Genomic DNA, 12,458 nt, shown 5'->3' with positions numbered 1-12,458 from the left:
TTGTTTCATTAATTGGATAATCAATGTCAAAGGTAATCCAGAAATGTGGTGCACTTCATTGAATTCCAGGCACTATTTATTAAAATAAATAATTGCCAAAATTAAAGTAGAGTTTGAGATTGCCTGTTGTTAGTCCCTTTGTAAAGGTATAGCTCCAAAAGCACCACATTCCCCTTAAATGCACCTGATAAATGTCTATCCATAAGACTATTTATTTGAGGTTGCCTTAGTACATCACATGGAAAACTACATAGAACAGATAGAATCGGAGGATGAAACCCTCTTTATTAGTCACATACATGCACACAGCAGAGCACACACAGTGAAATTTGTCCTCTGCATTTAACCCATCCTAGTACTAGGAGCAGTGGGCAGCTATTGTGCAGCGCCCGGGGAGCAATGGGGAGGGGGGATAGGAGGTGTCCGGTGCCTTGCTCAAGGACACCACAACAGGGCCTAGGAGGTGAACTGGGACTTCTCCAAGTAGCAGTCCACTTTCCCTATTTCATGTGAAAAAGACTTTTACAAAAACACTTTATTACAGGTTTAGCAAATGTACATTTACATCAAGTACAACACAACTCAATTTACCTAGAATAGATAAATAAAAAAGCTAAGCCTTAAAGACTTGTGTAAAGTGCAAATCCTCATTAACCACAGAACATACAATGTCTTTATGGCACCAATGTTGTTTAAAAGCTTCCAAGTCCCCGATGTGTTTATAAAAACGATGCTCTAGCCAGAGTCTGGCTCTGATATTGCACAGCCAGATCGCTTTTGCATCTTGTCCCTTTCTGTTTTCCACTCTGTTCTTCCTACTTAGGTAGATGACCATTTTAGCTTCACCAGAGAGGTAGTTTAGGAGCTGCCACTTTTCTTTGCTTGTCTTTCTGTATGGAGCCCCCATGATAAACACGCTCTCGGTAAAAGCTGTACTAAAAAGACTAAAAACCAATGTTAAAAGAGAGAACAAACCCGTGAGTCTCTGGCACTCTGTAAAGACATGGAAAACAGTCTCTCTAAAACCACAAAATGGACAGTTGTTACTGACAGCAGGATTAATGACGGAGATAAAAGAATTGGAGGCGATAGCGCCGTGTAAAATTCTCCACTGAAGGTCGGCAGTACGTTTCTTTAAGGGGGGTTTGTACAGAATCCTCCACTGTGGGCCTGGTCCGTTTCCGGCACCCAGTCTGGTGCTCCACACAGTGGAGGCCCTGTCCTTCAGTCCATTTTTGTTAATGGTTTTTAACATGTTCATGTATATCGTCTTTTTGTCCGCTTTGTGCATGGTCATTTTCTCTGGGTTTGCAACCTTGAGCAGGGGTCCCATCAGCTCTCCGAGCCCTGGGCTCAGGTATATCTCCGGGAAAGGGTCTGTTGGGTCTGGTTTGGCTCTGCCCCTGTCGTAGCTCCTTAACAGTCTCTGTTCCTCAGCGCAGAGGCTCCGGCTCCAGAGTTGCAGGATCCTCTGGGCCACCCGGACAGAGTGTAGACCCAGCAGAGAGCCCAAGGCCCGGGCATCGCTCAGCTCCGGCCCCACTGCATCCACCACCTGCTGAAGGCTCAGGGTCCCAGATCTGCACAGCGCCACCGCCAGTCCTGGTGTCTCGCTGCAGCTAACGTCCAGCCTGGCTCCATGAATCAGAGGCTCTTTTAACAACCAGTGCAGAGAGTCAGTCTTTGGATACCTTTTGTGGTTAAAAAGGGCCCAAGACTTAAAAACACCTGATAAAAGGGAGGTAACCCACTTAACTTTAAAATGGTTGAATCAGTTAAAAACCGAGCAGCATCCAGCCCCAGGTTACTCACGCGTCTTAGAATGCAGCTGCTCACATCTCTTCACACCAAATCGGCCGGGCCGGTAAGATACCTTTGCAGAAACTGCACTCTAAAGGTGGCTGTTCGGCTGGCCAGGTGGACAAGGCCCTGTCCCCCCTCCTCTCTAGATAAAAACAGCACCCCCTGTGGCACCCAGTGTAGCCCATCCCAAAAGAAATCTACCAATCTCTTTTGTATTTGGGCCAGTAGGCCTGAGGGAGGGTCTACACAGGTAAGGCGGTGCCACAGTTGGGATGCCATAAGGTTGTTTAAAACCAACACTCTACCTTTAAAAGACATCTGCGTGGAGCAGCCACTTCCATTTGGACAGTTTTTCCTCAATCTTCTCTGTGACGTTCTCCCAGTTCTTCTGGACTATATTTGTGTTCCCTACGAACACCCCCAGGTACTTTATGCCATCTCTTTTCCATGTCATGCCCTGGGGAAGAACTGGGAGACCGCCACGCCACTCACCGACAGCGAGGGCCTCACTCTTCTTCCGAATGACCCTCGCTGCCGATGCTGAACTAAAATCTGTCACAATATTGGTTAAAATGTCTGCATCCCTCTGGTCACTAATAAAAACAGCGATGTCGTCCGCATACGCAGATAAAACCGTGTTTCCATTAAAACCAGGTAAAAACAGCCCTTGCAATTTAGAGCTTATTTTGCAGAGGAGGGGTTCTAGGGAGAGTGCATAGAGCATCCCAGACAGAGCACAGCCCTGCCGGACCCCTCTACACACTCTAAAAGGAGCACACAGTCCACCGTTGAACTTCAGCACACTCTCAATCTTATTGTACAACACTTTGATCTTAGCTATGAAACCAGCGCTGAACCCAAACTTCTCCATTACTTTCCAGAGGAAGCTGTGCTCAACGCGGTCAAAAGCCTTTTCCTGATCTAGAGAAATCAGACCAGTATCAATGCCCAATGAGCTGGAGACCTCCAAAACATCTCAAATCAGGTGAACATTGTCCACCATGGACCTGCCGGGCACACAGTAGGTCTGGTCCCGATGGATGACCTGCTCAATAGCTCTCCCCAACCTGGTGGCCAAAGCCTTGGACAGAAGCCTGTAATCCACACACAGCAAAGACACAGGGCGCCAGTTTTTGATGTCCTGCAAGTTCCCTTTTTTTGGCAGCAGCGTGATCACCGCTCTGCTGCAGGACATTGGCATAGAGCCAGAGGCCAGACTCTCATTAAAAACGTCTAACAGGTCATGAGACAAGATGTCCCAATGCGCTTCAAAAAACTCAACCGAGAGGCCATCGATACCAGGAGCCCGCTGTCCCTGCATGCCTTGCAGTGCGGCCTGCAACTCCTGCGTTGTCAACGGCCCTGCGAGCTGGCCACCTCACAGACCTGAGGTAGTTCCGCACAAAACTCCTCTGACAGCGTTTTGTCCTCGTTGTATTCACTCGTGTAGAGGGTGGAATAAAAACTCACAGCTCGCCTCCTGATCTGGCTTGGCTCTGTTAATTCCTGCCCTGTGTCTGACAGCAGTGAGTGGGTTACCCGCCTCTGTCCATTCTTTTTCTCCAGGCCGAAGAAGAAACTAGTGGGAGCATCCATCTCACTTATGTTTAAAAACCGGGACCTGACCAGTGCACCCTGAACTTTAACGTCCAGCAGGCTGGCTAGAGCCATCTTTTTCTCTTTGAGGATTTCAATATATCCTCGATCTCCTGTGGACTCGCTTATTGCTTCTAGTTCCAATATATCACTCTCCAGGTCTTTCATAGATCTGATGTTGTCCTGTGTGACATTGAGGGTGTGCTGTTGACAGAGCATTCTTATCTCAGTCTTACCATGGTCCCACCACTGCCTAAGACTGCTAAACTCTCCCTTCCTCTGTCTAAAAACACTCCAGAAATAAATAAGGGCCTCTTTAAAATGTTTATCAAATGTTAAAACCGAATTAAAATGCCAATAAGCACTTCTCGGTAAAACATTTCTAATAAAAACATTACATAGAAGCAAAGAGTGATCTGTAAACCCAGCAGGGAGTATACTGCACATTTTAAAAGTATTAAAATGATGCTTAAAGCAATAAATGCGATCTAGTCTGGCTGATGAAATCCTATTCTCTCGGATGTGGGACCAGGTGTACTGCCTATCGTCTGTGTGCATCCTTCTCCATACATCCACCAGGCCGTGGGAGTGGACCAGCTGCCTCAGAGCATGCTGGGATGCTGGATGCGGCTCTGCATGGTTGCGATCTAAAGATGCATTTTCCGTACAATTAAAATCCCCACCCAAGAATAAAAATCCTCCGTGGCACAGCCGTTTAAAACCTCATTCACTTTTTGTAAAAACAGCTTCCTCTCTGCACCGTTTGTTGGAGCATACACATTCATAAAAACAGCCGTAAAAAGGTCAAACCTGGCTTTTATCAAAAGCAACCTCCCCTTGATAAACTGCTCGACCTCCAGTGAGACAGGATTAAAAGACTTGGAGAGAAGGAAGCCCACCCCTCCACTGAGAGAGGTGCTGTGGCTTAAAATGACTTCCCCCTCCCACTCTTTTTTCCAGTCATTCTCATTACCAACGTCGCTGTGCGTCTCCTGTAAAAAAAGCACGTCGACATGTTTTATACTTGCTGTTTGATAAATTAAAGCCCTCTTTCTTAGCTCTCTGGCTCCATTGACATTCAGGCTTCCCACTCTAAAAGTGTCCATTGTGAGTGAGGTAGTGCATACAGTAATAAAAACAAATAAGTTAATTAAAACACACATAAGGGGTTTTAACCTCATTGCTGCTTATTTGTTTTCGTACTCTATACACAAGTTTTTTTAGTCTCCAAGCTTCTTGTTCTATGAAGACAGACTCCTCTTTTCGACTAAGATGGAACTTGGCCGAGGAACAAAAAACGACCAAGTCAGGGAAATACTCTTCTACAACTACCCCATGCTGGTTCTTTGTCTGGAGTAGATAGTTTTTAATCATTTCCGCTGTGTACATTTGTTCCTTTTGACTGTCACTGAACCCTATCACGTCACTGCCGTCCGACACACACTCATCCCCACTCTCATCTGTCTGCCATTGCTCTCTTCCTTTCTTTCCCTCGCTCACCACTTTGCTGCTCTTTCTAACAGTAGGTGCGTTGTTCCTCGTGCTTCTGCGTTTATTAGCAGTCTTTTTTTTTGTTGCTGTTGCCACCTCTTCATCCTCCATCTTAGCAATCTCCACCTGCTCACCCCATGTTTTCCTCTCCTCTCCTGTCTTCACCATATGCGCTTCGTTTCCCATATTTTCCTCCTGTGTTTGGCAGACTTCACCCGTCTCTACCATTTTTTCGATTATCTCAGTTTTTTTTGTTTTTTTCACCATTTTTTTTTCTTTTTCTCTCCCCACCTGATTTTCTTCACCTCTACACAAAACCACAACCTCCCTTTCGTGAACATCTTTATCATCACCCACACCCTGCGCAACACCCCCGCATGCCCCGTCGGACACAGCAACAGCCGGCTGCTCCGGAGCCACGGCCGCCCCCGGAGGGGAGCCCCCCACCGCCACAGCGGCCACATTAACGCCACCGCCGCTGGAGACACCCCTCCCTCAGCAGCAGCCGCCGCCTCCGGAGGGGAGCCCCCCACCACCACAGCGGCCGCACCAGCGGACACCGCCGCTGGAGACACCCCACCCTCAGCAGCAGCAGCCGCCCGCCGCTCCACTACAACCGGCGCGGAGGCAGAAGTGACATCCGGACCAGGCGGAGTCGAGTCCCCGCGCCCCGGAAAGGCACTCACGGTGTGCCCCTCTTCCCCGCAAACAAAACACTTCATAACTGACGAGGTTGCAAAAATCACGTAGTCATAATCATCTACTTTAACGTAAAAACGGAGGTTGAGCTCCGCGTTCCGATTGTTAAGTATCATGTAGACCTGTCTGCGATGAGACACCACGTGCTTCAGTAACTGAGACTTACACCCAGACAGCATCTTCTTCACCGGAGAAACAAGTTTCCCGTGTCTGGATAGCTCTCTACTGAGGAACTCATCAGTTATGAAGGGAAGGACGTTGGATAGAACCACTTTGGTTGCAGGGAGCGTCAGCGGCTGCACCCGCACAAACATTTCACTCACCGTGATGCCCGTCTCGATAACGCGGTTCACTTTGTCCACCCGGTCCAGAAAGATCACGACTGCACTGTTCATCCGCGCCAGGGACTTAATGCTCCTGTGTCCGACCTTCTCCCCCACAGCCAGCCCGATATCCTCCACCGTGCATGGGAAGCCGGCCGATATTTTAATGCCGTGCTTCCGCGTGAGTTTGGCAAGTCTCCATTTACCATGGCGTCAGACGCCGGCCGGCGAGACACCGGCAGGAGAAGCCCGCAAAACACCCCAAAAACACCACCAAAAGACCCAAAAGTTAAGCAAAGTAAACTATCACCGATAAACTATATGAAACTAACACCCATAAACAAGCACAAACGGAAAAATGTAACGTATATAAAGCGTCAAAATGCTCACAACTCCAAAATCTCCCAGCATGCACCAGAAGAAGAAGAAGAAAAAGAAGAAGACGAAAAAGAAGAAATGGTCTTAGAATTGAGGCGACATCTGATTGGCTATAGATGGAAAACAGTACAAATCGGGTGATCGTCAGAGGACTCTCAAAAAACCCACACAGGAATGCACAGCGCTCCATGCACAGAAAGCGGTTTGCGTATGCAGGTTCAGCGGTTTGACACGGAAAACAAATATGTGTGGATCAAAAATACACATGTTAACTGTATTTGGATTTTCTTTACATGTATATGAAACGGAACACATTTGTGTGTGCATTGAAAAAACATTAGTGTGGATCATGAAATACAAGTGTGAATCTTTCCGTGTGCATTCGTGTATTATGAGACTGATCTGACCCCATACATTTCACACAGGCAAAGTACAGTCTAAATAATAAATATAGTTAAATGAATACCTTTCTGTCCGTGTCAATTGTGGCACCAAAATGGCTAGCAGCGGCACTGGTCATTATTATCTACAATAAAAGCAACAAGGTGATTATTTCAAAAGCCTGTCTTCTGCTTGTCTTCATTCAGTTTTATTCTGTCTTTCTGCTAAATATCACATTTTTTTAAACCACGTTGGTTCCAAAAGTAATGACCTGGGTTCAGTGCCGACAATGCCATGCGTAATAAACACTTCAGTGAGGACTTAAGCTATGTAAATAAGCCCTGGCACAGCAATAGGTGAGATGGACTACATGTTCATAGGGAGGGAAGGACCCTGAGGGTTGGGGTGGAATTTTAGCAGATGATGAAAAAAAGTGAAGAATAAAGAAAGCTCGCTGACACAACCATGTGAACTTTTTTACCGTGTGTATGTAATTATGTTGTATGCAGTACGAGCTAACTTTGCTGTGTGTGTGTGTGTGTGTGTGTGTGTGTGTGTGTGTGTGTGTGTGTGTGTGTGTGTGTGTGTGTGTGTGTGTGTGTGTGTGTGTGTGTGTGTGTGTGTGTGTGTATGTGACACTAAGGCACGGGGCGTTGTCTGCCACTCGGGGCCCCTCTTGTCGACTGCTGCCGTATCCCAGAATCCTATTAGGAGCAAGTCACACTTGGGTGGCACATTCATCATGGGCCCTGCACATTCAGATTGCTGTTATGAATATAATTAGAGAGGAGCACGGAGGAGATATTCCGGGCACTCACACACACACACACACACACACACACACACACACACACACACACACACACACACACACACACACACACACACACACACACACACACACACACACACACACACACACACACACAGTGAGTGTATTCAGTATATTGTCGTGCATACAAAACATGATCCCTCACGTGCACATGTGAACCGACACAACACATACAGGTGTCCTTCGTTTTCACACAAACATGTTCCCTCTGAATGTCTTTATCTACCACACAAACATGGTGATACACACACACACACACACCTATGGTGATGTCAGACACTTCATTTTCACCCCAGTGCTCAGTGTGCCTCACCACTTCAAGTATAGGCCAGCCAGCTCACCGGGGACAGCCTGAACCTCTCTGACATGGTTGGTCTGTGTACTGCCATTAGTATATACAAACTTCACCCACATTATGCCAACCCAATGGTTTCCAAACAAATCAGCTCTAAAGGAGTATTTGTATATGTTCAGCATTCCTCTGATATCTTTACCCTTTCATAATTCTCTTATTCTCAAGACAAAATCCCACCTGAACTATATTGTTGCTAGAGTACAATTATACACATTTGAAAAATCAAACAATTGCGAAGCGCATGTGTGTGTGTGTGTGTGTGTGTGTGTGTGTGTGTGTGTGTGTGTGTGTGTGTGTGTGTGTGTGTGTGTGTGTGTGTGTGTGTGTGTGTGTGTGTGTGTGTGTGAGAGAGAGATGTGAGTGCAGTGGAAATAGGTCACCAAATAATAATCATTCTAAACATATCTTGTAGATGAAGCCAAATGTTCACACTGTTGACACTCCTTCTTTAGTCTTTAGCAGACAGTGAGTTATTTCATTGTGGAAGTCAAAACTATGCAGTGGTGGGCCGTCAGGGCCAGCAAGGCCTTCTCTGCTGGCCTAAACATCATCAGAATATAAATTTAATTTTGATATATTTTTTCCACAAATATGTATTAAATTATTCCCCATAGTCTATTCTCTTCATTTTATAGCGTTCGTCTTGGCTGCGCTGCTTCCAGCCTCAGAACGAGATTTGGAGGGCTGGCCTTTATGTTAGAGCTTTTATCCAATCAAATTTGAGCCATAATGTGTTGCTAGGGTCAAAGAAATCTGCCCTTAGGCCTTCAAAATCAACAGTGCGGGCGGCTGTAGCTTAAAGTGAACGCAAACAAAACTGTGGCGTTAACCAATCCGATTTCGAGGTGGCGACAACGGGCCAGCTAGCAGGCGTACGCTAATGTTAGCCAACTCCAACGCTAGCGAGCCTAGCACAGCAGGGAAACTACGAGCGGTACCCCTGGCTCACAGCCTCCGAGAGGCACTGCAAATTGTACTGCCGGGAATGCCTGGTATTTGCAACTGATCGATTTGGTGTTTGGAGCCACACTAAATTTGCAAACTTGAGTTGTCTATCCAAGGCAGCAACGAGACACCAAAGCACAGCTGGGCACTTGCAAGCACTGGTGCTTTTGAAAACCTTTGGGGACACCCGAGTGGATCTACAGCTCAACGAACAAGTGTGCAGGGAAACGGAGCTCCAAAACGAAAGGGTGAACAAAAATAGGGAAATATTGAAAGACTGATTGATTGTGTCCTGTTTTGGGGTAAACAGGAACTTTCATTTATGGGACACGATGAAAGCGCCGAGTCCAGAAACAGAGGAAACTACGTGGAGCTTCTTTCTTTTCTTGCTGAGAACAACACAGATTTGCATTACCACCTGTAGACAAACAACATGTTTACTGGGACGTCAGGCAAAATACAAAACGACCTGATTTATGCTATTGCTGAAGTGATGGGAGAAGAGATCAAAATGAAGATTAAAAAAGCACCCTTTGTCGCTGTTATGGTGGACGAGACGTCAGATGTGGGTAATGTAGCACAGCTGGCACTTGTCCTGCGTTATGTGACGGACACAGGTGTCAAGGAGCGGTTTTGTCAGATAATCTGATTAATTAAGTTAACTGTAAATGCTGATGTATTGATTATAAATGCTTCGGAAATATTAATATAACTCTGTTGTACTTGACTATGTTAAGGTGATGCAACGCCCGGTTATACTGCGTTTCTGTCTAAATCAGTGGTTCTTAACCTGGGTTTGATCAAACCCCTGGGGTTCGGTGAGTCAGTCTCAGGGGTTCGGCAGAGGTCAAGACACACACCCGACTCATATGATTTGTGATGACACGCCCCGCTTGGCCATCACTGGCTGCAGGTGATCACGCTACATCGCTTGGCCTATCTGTGCTGCAGGGAATTTGGTGCTCTCAGTAGTCGACTTTTGACTGTTGTGATGGTACGTCGTTTGATTTCTTTCTTAACATTTTAATACCTTCATACTAACTATGTCGAGCGAAAAAAGAAAGTGGTCAGACGAATATGTTCAATATGGATTCACATGTATAACGGAACGTGATGGGAGTCAGCGTCCTAACTGCATGATTTGCAATGCCAAGTTGAGCAATTCTAGTCTAGTACCGGCAAAACTAAGGGATCACTTCCTTAAGCAGAATGGAGATGGAGAATACAAGAACACAACACTTGCTGAATGCAAGGTGAAGAGAGCCAGATTCAATCAAAAGGCTACTCTGCCTGTTCTCGGCTTTGTACCCATCCACAAACCGATCCTCACAGCATCGTACGAAGTTGCTTACCTGATCGCAAAGCAGGGCAAACCACACACCATTGGTGAAACACTCATAAAACCAGCTGTGTTGAAGATGGCGAATATCATGCTGGGAAAAGTTGCTGAAGTTAAGTTATCCCAAATTCCTCTTTCAAACGACACCATCAGCGACAGAATAGAGGAGATGAGCAAAGACCTCTTGGCTCAAGTAGTTGCAGGTCTGATTTCAAGCCCGGCAAAATTCAGCCTCTAACTCGACGAGACCACAGACGTTTCCAATCTAAGCCAGCTTGCTGTATTCGTGCGCTATGTGAAAGACGACGTGATAAAGGAAGATGTTTTATTTTGTAAGCCTCTTACAACAACAACTAAGGCAGCCGATGTGAAGAAACTTGTGGATGACTTCTTCAGAGACAACAATCTTTCGTCGGATATGGTTTCTGCAGTTTGTTCGGACGGAGCTCCAGTCATGCTGGGAAGAAAGTCTGGTTGTGGTGCGCTAGTGAAAGCCGATGCACCACACATCATTGTTATGCATTGTATTCTGCACAGGCATGCGTTGGCAACAAAAACCTTGCCTCCAAAACTGGCAGAAGTATTAAAAATTGTAGTGGAATGCGTGAACTATGTGCGAAATAGTGCTCTGAGGCACCGCATCTTCAGTGAGCTGTGTAAAGAAATGGGCTCTGAATTCGAGGTACTTCTGTACCATTCTAACGTTCGGTGGTTATCCCGGGGACAGGTGCTGAATCGTGTTTTTGCCATGCGTGTGGAATTAGCCCTGTTTTTGCAAGAGCACCAACATTGTCATGCAGATTGCTTCAAAAATTCTGAGTTCATTCTCATTTTAGCGTACATGGCTGATATCTTCGCAGCTCTCAATCGTGTCAATCAGCAGATGCAGGGCGATGGAGTCAACCTCATCGAAGCGGAAGAAAACCTGAAGGCTTTTCAAAAAAACATACCGTTATGGAAACAATGAACAGAGAACGATAACTTCGCAAACTTTCCCCTGCTGGACGACTGTGTAAGTAATATCGAAGATGTGTCTGGAATCGGAGACATTTTTGTACCCGCGGAACTGAAGCAAGCAATTGGACGAGCTTGCAAAGTCTCTCGACGGATACTTCCCTACAAGAGAGTCATATCCAGCATGGGTGAGACAGCCGTTCACGTTTGGTGCTGAGACAGCAGATGTCAATGATGAATACCTCGACGAAATCATTGAAATTCAGCAGAGCCAGGTTCAACAGCAACTCTTCAGAACAACAACGCTCTCAACGTTTTGGTGTCAACAAATGGTAACGTACCCTGTTATTGCTAAGAAAGCCCTGGAGATTTTCCTACCGTTTGTTACAACATATCTTTGAGAGCAATCCTTTTCAAGGATGCTGGACATAAAAACTAAGAAAAGGATCAGACTTTGTTGCGAAAATGACATGAGAGTGGCACTTGCCAAAGTGAAGCCGCGCATTTCTGAACTGGTCTCTCAAAGGCAACAGCAGAAGTCGCACTGATTTGCAGTAAGTATTCATTATTATGTTTTAGTTTTGTGTGAAAATCATGTTTTGCTGGTTTTGTTCTTTGAACACAGTGATGTTGATGCACGGTTCATTTTGTGCACCAGTAAAACATATAGCTACCTATGTCTTCAATTTGAAAAAAATCACATTTTATTTTTCCAATAAAGAAGGGTTCGGTGAACGCGCATATGAAACTGGTGGGGTTCAGTACCTCCAACAAGGTTAAGAACCACTGGTCTAAATGTATAGTTTCTAGAGCCATGGCGTCATAATGATGGTATTAAGAGGTGGAATAATCCAGGTAGGACTGTGCAGGACATCACTGAAGGCCTAGGTGTGGCCACACCGCAAGTGTGAAATATTAAAAATGACCTGTCCACAATTTTGTTTTCACAACATCCACAGTTGCTTTTACTTTACACTGGATTATCAAAATGGAAAAAAGACACAGATCATATTGGACTTCAAACATCCAAGAACTGGGATTTTTATTGTTGAGAAAAATTATGAACCATTGAGTGTACTATATTTTTGGAGCTGGGAAGGTTTCCAAATAGAGATTATTACTATGTAAAATTTGATGGGAGCATATAGAATCCATGGTGTTTTGTGTAGTATGTATTAAAGAAATAGATGTAGATCTGTCACACAGTTGCTGGCAGACATCCAGTTGGTCGAGGGTAAGAAGTTTCGGGAAATTCCTCATGGACCCGAAGCAAAGCTCTAATTAACTGTGTGAAGGAACGCTGAAGTCTGTGATGGCACACACACTCTGTGTTTGTTTCACACTCACAAGCTTCTTCCCCCT

The sequence above is a fragment of the Eleginops maclovinus genome, chromosome 3 (genome assembly GCF_036324505.1).
Source record: "Eleginops maclovinus isolate JMC-PN-2008 ecotype Puerto Natales chromosome 3, JC_Emac_rtc_rv5, whole genome shotgun sequence".
Classification (NCBI taxonomy): Eukaryota; Metazoa; Chordata; class Actinopteri; order Perciformes; family Eleginopidae; genus Eleginops; species Eleginops maclovinus.
The sequence above is the reverse complement of the archived record's forward strand: the minus strand, read 5'-3'. Positions refer to the sequence as shown.